Genomic DNA, 6983 nt, shown 5'->3' on the forward strand with positions numbered 1-6983 from the left:
ACAGGGGCCGGGGGGCACCTCTGGACACACAATTGATCTACGATCTTTTAGCCGTGTGCGGTGCCCCCCTCCACCAAATTACACCTCGATAATATCGTTGTGGACCTTAGGCGAAGCCCTGCGTCGGTAGAACATCATCATCGTCACCACGCCGTCGTGCTGACGAAACTCTCCCTCAACAGTCGGCTGGATCGGAGTTCGAGGGACGTCATCGAGCTGAACGTGTGCTGAACTCGGAGGTGCCGTGCGTTCGGTACTTGATCGGTCGGATCGTGAAGACGTACGACTACATCAACCGCGTTGTGATAACGCTTCCGCTTTCGGTCTACGAGGGTACGTGGACAACACTCTCCCCTCTCGTTTCTATGCATCACCATGATCTTGCGTGTGCGTAGGAATTTTTTTGAAATTACTACGTTCCCCAACAGTGACATCCGAGCCTGGTTTTATGCGTTGATCCTATGCACGAGTAGAACACAAGTGAGTTGGGGGCGATATAACTCATACTGCTTACCAGCATGTCATACTTTGGCTTAGCGGTATTGTTAGATGAAGCGGCCCGGACCGACATTACGCGTACGCTTACGCGAGACTGGTTTCACCGTTGTGAGCACTCGTTGCTTAAAGGTGACTGGCGGGTGTCTGTCTCTCTCACTTTAGTTGAACCGAGTGTGGCTACGCCCGGTCCTTGCGAAGGTTAAAACAACACCAACTTGACAAACTATCGTTGTGGTTTTGATGCGTAAGAACGGTTCTTGCTAAGCCCATAGCAGCCACGTAAAACTTGCAACAACAAAGTAGAGGACGTCTAACTTGTTTTTGCAGGGCATGTTGTGATGTGATATGGTCAAGACATGATGCTATATTTTATTGTATGAGATGATCATGTTTTGTAACCGAGTTATCGGCAACTGGCAGGAGCCATATGGTTGTCGCTTTATTGTATGCAATGCAATCACCATGTAATTGTTTTACTTTATCACTAAGCGGTAGCGATAGTCGTAAAAGCAATAAGTTGGCGAGACGACAACGATACTACGATGGAGATCAAGGTGTCGCGCCGGTGACGATGGTGATCATGACGGTGCTTCGGAGATGGAGATCACAAGCACAAGATGATGATGGCCATATCATATCACTTATATTGATTGCATGTGATGTTAATCTTTTATGCATCTTATCTTGCTTTGATTGACGGTAGCATTATAAGATGATCTCTCACTAAAATTTCAAGAAAAAAGTGTTCTCCCTGAGTATGCACCGTTGCGAAAGTTCTTCGTGCTGAGACACCACGTGATGATCGGGTGTGATAGGCTCTACGTTCAAATACAACGGGTGCAAAACAGTTGCACACGCGGAATACTCAGGTTAAACTTGATGAGCCTAGCATATGCAGATATGGCCTCGGAACACGGAGACCGAAAGGTCGAGCGTGAATCATATGGTAGATATGATCAACATAGTGATGTTCACCATTGAAACTACTCCATCTCACGTGATGATCGGACATGGTTTAGTTGATTTGGATCACCTAATCACTTAGATGATTAGAGGGATGTCTATCTAAGTGGGAGTTCTTAAGTAATATGATTAATTGAACTTGAATTTATCATGAACTTAGTACCTGATAGTATCTTGCTTGTCTATGTTAATTGTAGATAAATGGCCCGTGTTGTTGTTCCGTTGAATTTTAATGCGTTCCTTGAGAAAGCAAAGTTGAAAGATGATGGTAGCAATTACACGGACTGGGTCCGTAACTTGAGGATTATCCTCATTGCTGCACAGAAGAATTACGTCCTGGAAGCACCGCTAGGTGCCAGGCCTCCTGCAAGAGCAACACCAGAAGTTATGAACGTCTGGCAGAGCAAAGCTGATGACTACTCGACAGTTCAGTGTGCCATGCTTTACGGCTTAGAACCGGGTCTTCAACGATGTTTTGAACGTCATGGAGCATATGAGATGTTCCAGGAGTTGAAGTTAATATTTCAAGCAAATGCCCGGATTGAGAGATATGAAGTCTCCAATAAGTTCTACAGCTACAAGATGGAAGAGAATAGTTCTGTCAGTGAGCATATACTCAAAATGTCTGGGTATAATAATCACTTGATTCAACTGGGAGTTAATCTTCCGGATGATAGCGTCATTGACAGAATTCTTCAATCACTGCCACCAAGCTACAAGAGCTTCGTGATGAACTATAACATGCAAGGGATGGATAAGACAATTCCCGAGCTCTTCGCAATGCTAAAGGCAGCGGAGGTAGAAATCAAAAAGGAGCATCAAGTGTTGATGGTCAGTAAAACCACTAGTTTCAAGAAAAAGGGCAAAGGGAAGAAGAAGGGGAACTTCAAGAAGAACAGCAAGCAAGTTGCTGTTTAGGAGAAGAAATCCAAGTCTGGACCTAAGCCTGAAACTGAGTGCTTCTACTGCAAGCAGACTGGTCACTGGAAGCGGAACTGCCCCAAGTATTTGGCGGATAAGAAGGATGGCAAGGTTAACAAAGGTATATGTGATATACATGTTATTGATGTGTACCTTACTAATGCTCGCAGTAGCACCTGGGTATTTGATACTGGTTCTGTTGCTAATATTTGCAACTCGAAACAGGGGCTACGGATTAAGCGAAGATTGGCTAAGGACGAGGTGACGATGCGCGTGGGAAATGGTTCCAAAGTCGATGTGATCGCCGTCGGCACGCTACCTCTACATCTACCTTCGGGATTAGTATTAGACCTAAATAATTGTTATTTGGTGCCAGCGTTGAGCATGAACATTATATCTGGATCTTGTTTGATGCGAGACGGTTATTCATTTAAATCAGAGAATTATGGTTGTTCTATTTATATGAATAATATATTTTATGGTCATGCACCCTTGAAGAGTGGTCTATTTTTAATGAATCTCGATAGTCGTGATACACATATTCATAATGTCGAAGCCAAAAGATGCAGAGTTGATAATGACAATGCAACTTATTTGTGGCACTGCCGTTTGGGTCATATCGGTGTAAAGCGCATGAAGAAACTCCATACTGATGGACTTTTGGAATCACTTGGTACTTGCGAACCGTGCCTCATGGGCAAGATGACCAAAACACCGTTCTCTGGAACTATGGAGAGAGCAACAGATTTATTGGAAATCATACATACAGATGTATGTGGTCCGATGAATATTGAGGCTCGTGGTGGATATCGTTATTTTCTCACCTTCACAGATGATTTGAGCAGATATGGGTATATCTACTTAATGAAACATAAGTCTGAAACATTTGAAAAGTTCAAAGAATTTCAGAGTGAAGTTGAAAATCATCGTAACAAGAAAATAAAATTTCTACGATCTGATCGTGGAGGAGAATATTTGAGTTATGAGTTTGGTCTTCATTTGAAACAATGCGGAATAGTTTCGCAACTCACGCCACCCGGAACACCACAATGTAATGGTGTGTCCGAACGTCGTAATCGTACTTTACTAGATATGGTGCGATCTATGATGTCTCTTACTGATCTACCGCTATCGTTTTGGGGTTATGCTTTAGAGACGGCTGCATTCACTCTAAATAGGACACCATCAAAATCCGTTGAGACGACGCCTTATGAACTATGGTTTGGCAAGAAAACAAAGTTGTCGTATCTTAAAGTTTGGGGTTGCGATGCTTATGTGAAGAAACTTCAACCTGATAAGCTCGAACCTAAATCGGAGAAATGTGTCTTCATAGGATACCCAAAGGAGACTGTTGGGTACACCTTCTATCACAGATCCGAAGGCAAGATATTCATTGCTAAGAATGGATCCTTTCTAGAGAAGGAGTTTCTCTCGAAAGAAGTGAGTGGGAGGAAAGTAGAACTTGATGAGGTAACTGTACCTGCTCCCTTATTGGAAAGTAGATCATCACAGAAATCAGTTTCTGCGACACCTACACCAATTACTGAGGAAGTTAATGATAATGATCATGAAACTTCAGATCAAGTTATTACTGAACCTCGTACGTCAACTAGATCAAGATCCGCACCAGAGTGGTACGGTAATCCTGTTCTGGAGGTTATGTTACTAGACCACGACGAACCTACGAACTATGAAGAAGCGATGGTGAGCCCAGATTCCGCAAAATGGCTTGAAGCCATGAAATCCGAGATGGGATCCATGTATGAGAACAAAGTATGGACTTTGGTTGACTTGCCCGATGGTCGGCAAGCCATTGAAAATAAATGGATCTTCAAGAAGAAGACTGACGCTGATGGTAATGTTACTGTCTATAAAGCTCGACTTGTTGCGAAAGGTTTTCGACAAGTTCAAGGGATTGACTACGATGAGACCTTCTCACCCGTAGCGATGCTTAAGTCTGTCCGAATCATGTTAGCAATTACCGCATTTTATGATTATGAAATTTGGCAAATGGATGTCAAAACTGCATTCCTGAATGGATTTCTGGAAGAAGAGTTGTATATGATGCAACCGGAAGGTTTTGTCGATCCAAAGGGAGCTAACAAAGTATGCAAGCTCCAGCGATCCATTTATGGACTGGTGCAAGCCTCTCGGAGTGGGAATAAACGCTTTGATAGTGTGATCAAAGCATTTGGTTTTATACAGACTTTTGGAGAAGCCTGTATTTACAAGAAAGTGAATGGGAGCTCAGTAGCATTTCTGATATTATATGTGGATGACATATTGCTGATTGGAAATGATATAGAATTTCTGGATAGCATAAAGGGATACTTGAGTAAGAGTTTTTCAATGAAAGACCTCGGTGAAGCTGCATATATATCAGGCATTAAGATCTATAGAGATAGATCAAGAGACTTAATTGGACTTTCACAAAGCACATACCTTGACAAAGTTTTGAAGAAGTTCAAAATGAATCAAGCAAAGAAAGGGTTCTTGCCTGTACTACAAGGTGTGAGATTGAGTAAGACTCAATGCCCGACCACTGCAGAAGATAGAGAGAAGATGAAAGATGTTCCCTATGCTTCAGCCATAGGCTCTATCATGTATGCAATGTTGTGTACCAGACCTGATGTGTGCCTTGCTATAAGTTTAGCAGGGAGGTACCAAAGTAATCCAGGAGTGGATCACTGGACAGCGGTCAAGAACATCCTGAAATACCTGAAAAGGACTAAGGATATGTTTCTCGTTTATGGAGGTGACAAAGAGCTCGTCGTAAATGGTTACGTTGATGCAAGCTTTGACACTGATCCGGACGATTCTAAATCGCAAACCGGATACGTATTTACATTGAACGGTGGAGCTGTCAGTTGGTGCAGTTCTAAGCAAAGTGTCGTGGCGGGATCTACGTGTGAAGCGGAGTACATAGCTGCTTCGGAAGCAGCAAATGAAGGAGTCTGGATGAAGGAGTTCATATCCGATCTAGGTGTCATACCTAGTGCATCGGGACCAATGAAAATCTTTTGTGACAATAGTGGTGCAATTGCCTTAGCAAAGGAATCCAGATTTCACAAGAGAACCAAGCACATCAAAAGACGCTTCAATTCCATCCGGGATTTAGTCCAGGTGGGAGACATAGAAATTTGCAAGATACATACGGATCTGAATGTTGCAGACCCGTTGACTAAGCCTCTTCCATGAGCAAAACATGATCAGCACCAAGACTCCATGGGTGTAAGGATCATTACTATGTAATCTAGATTATTAACTCTAGTGCAAGTGGGAGACTGAAGGAAATATGCCCTAGAGGCAATAATAAAGTATTATTTATTTCCTTATATCATGATAAATGTTTATTATTCATGCTAGAATTGTATTAACCGGAAACATAATACATGTGTGAATACATAGACAAACAGAGTGTCACTAGTATGCCTCTACTTGACTAGCTCGTTAATCAAAGATGGTTATGTTTCCTAGCCATAGACATGAGTTGTCATTTGATTAACGGGGCCACCTCATTAGGATAATGACGTGATTGACTTGACCCATTCCGTTAGCTTAGCACTCGATCGTTTAGTATGTTGCTATTGCTTTCTTCATGACTTATACATGTTCCTATGACTATGAGATTATGCAACTCCCGTTTACTGGAGGAACACTTTGTGTGCTACCAAACGTCACAACGTAACTGGGTGATTATAAAGGTGCTCTACAGGTGTCTCCAAAGGTACTTGTTGGGTTGGCGTATTTCGAGATTAGGATTTGTCACTCCGATTGTCGGAGAGGTATCTCTGGGCCCACTCGGTAATGCACATCACTATAAGCCTTGCAAGCATTGTGACTAATGAGTTAGTTGTGGGATGATGTATTACGGAACGAGTAAAGAGACTTGCCGGTAACGAGATTGAACTAGGTATCGAGATACCGACGATCGAATCTCGGGCAAGTAACATACCGATGACAAAGGGAACAACGTATGTTGTTATGCGGTCTGACCGATAAAGATCTTCATAGAATATGTGGGAACCAATATGAGCATCCAGGTTCCACTATTGGTTATTGACCGGAGAGGTGTCTCGGTCATGTCTACATAGTTCTCGAACCCGTAGGGTCCGCACGCTTAAAGTTACGATGACAGTTATATTATGAGTTTATATGTTTTGATGTACCGAAGGTTGTTCGGAGTCCCGGATGTGATCACGGACATGACAAGGAGTCTCGAAATGGTCGAGTCATAAAGATTGATATATTGGACGACTATATTCGGACACCGGAAGTGTTCCGGAGAAGTTTCGGATAAAACCGGAGTGCCGGAGGGGTTACCGGAACCCCCCGGGGAAGTATTGGGCCTTAGTGGGCATGAGGGGAGAGAGAGGGCAGCAGCCCAGGAGGTGGCGCGTCCCCTCCCATGGGGAGTCCGAATTGGACTAGGGGAGGGGGGCGCGGCCCCTCTTTCCCTCTCCCTCTCCCTCTCTTTCCTTCCCCCTTCTCTCTTCCTAGTTGGACTAGGAAAGGGGAGTCCTACTCCTACTAGGAGGAGGACTCCCCCCCCTCTTTGGCGCGCCCCAAGGGCCAGCCGGCCTCCCCCCTTGCTCCTTTAT

This window comes from Triticum aestivum, chromosome 1D, assembly GCF_018294505.1.
Source record: "Triticum aestivum cultivar Chinese Spring chromosome 1D, IWGSC CS RefSeq v2.1, whole genome shotgun sequence".
Classification (NCBI taxonomy): Eukaryota; Viridiplantae; Streptophyta; class Magnoliopsida; order Poales; family Poaceae; genus Triticum; species Triticum aestivum.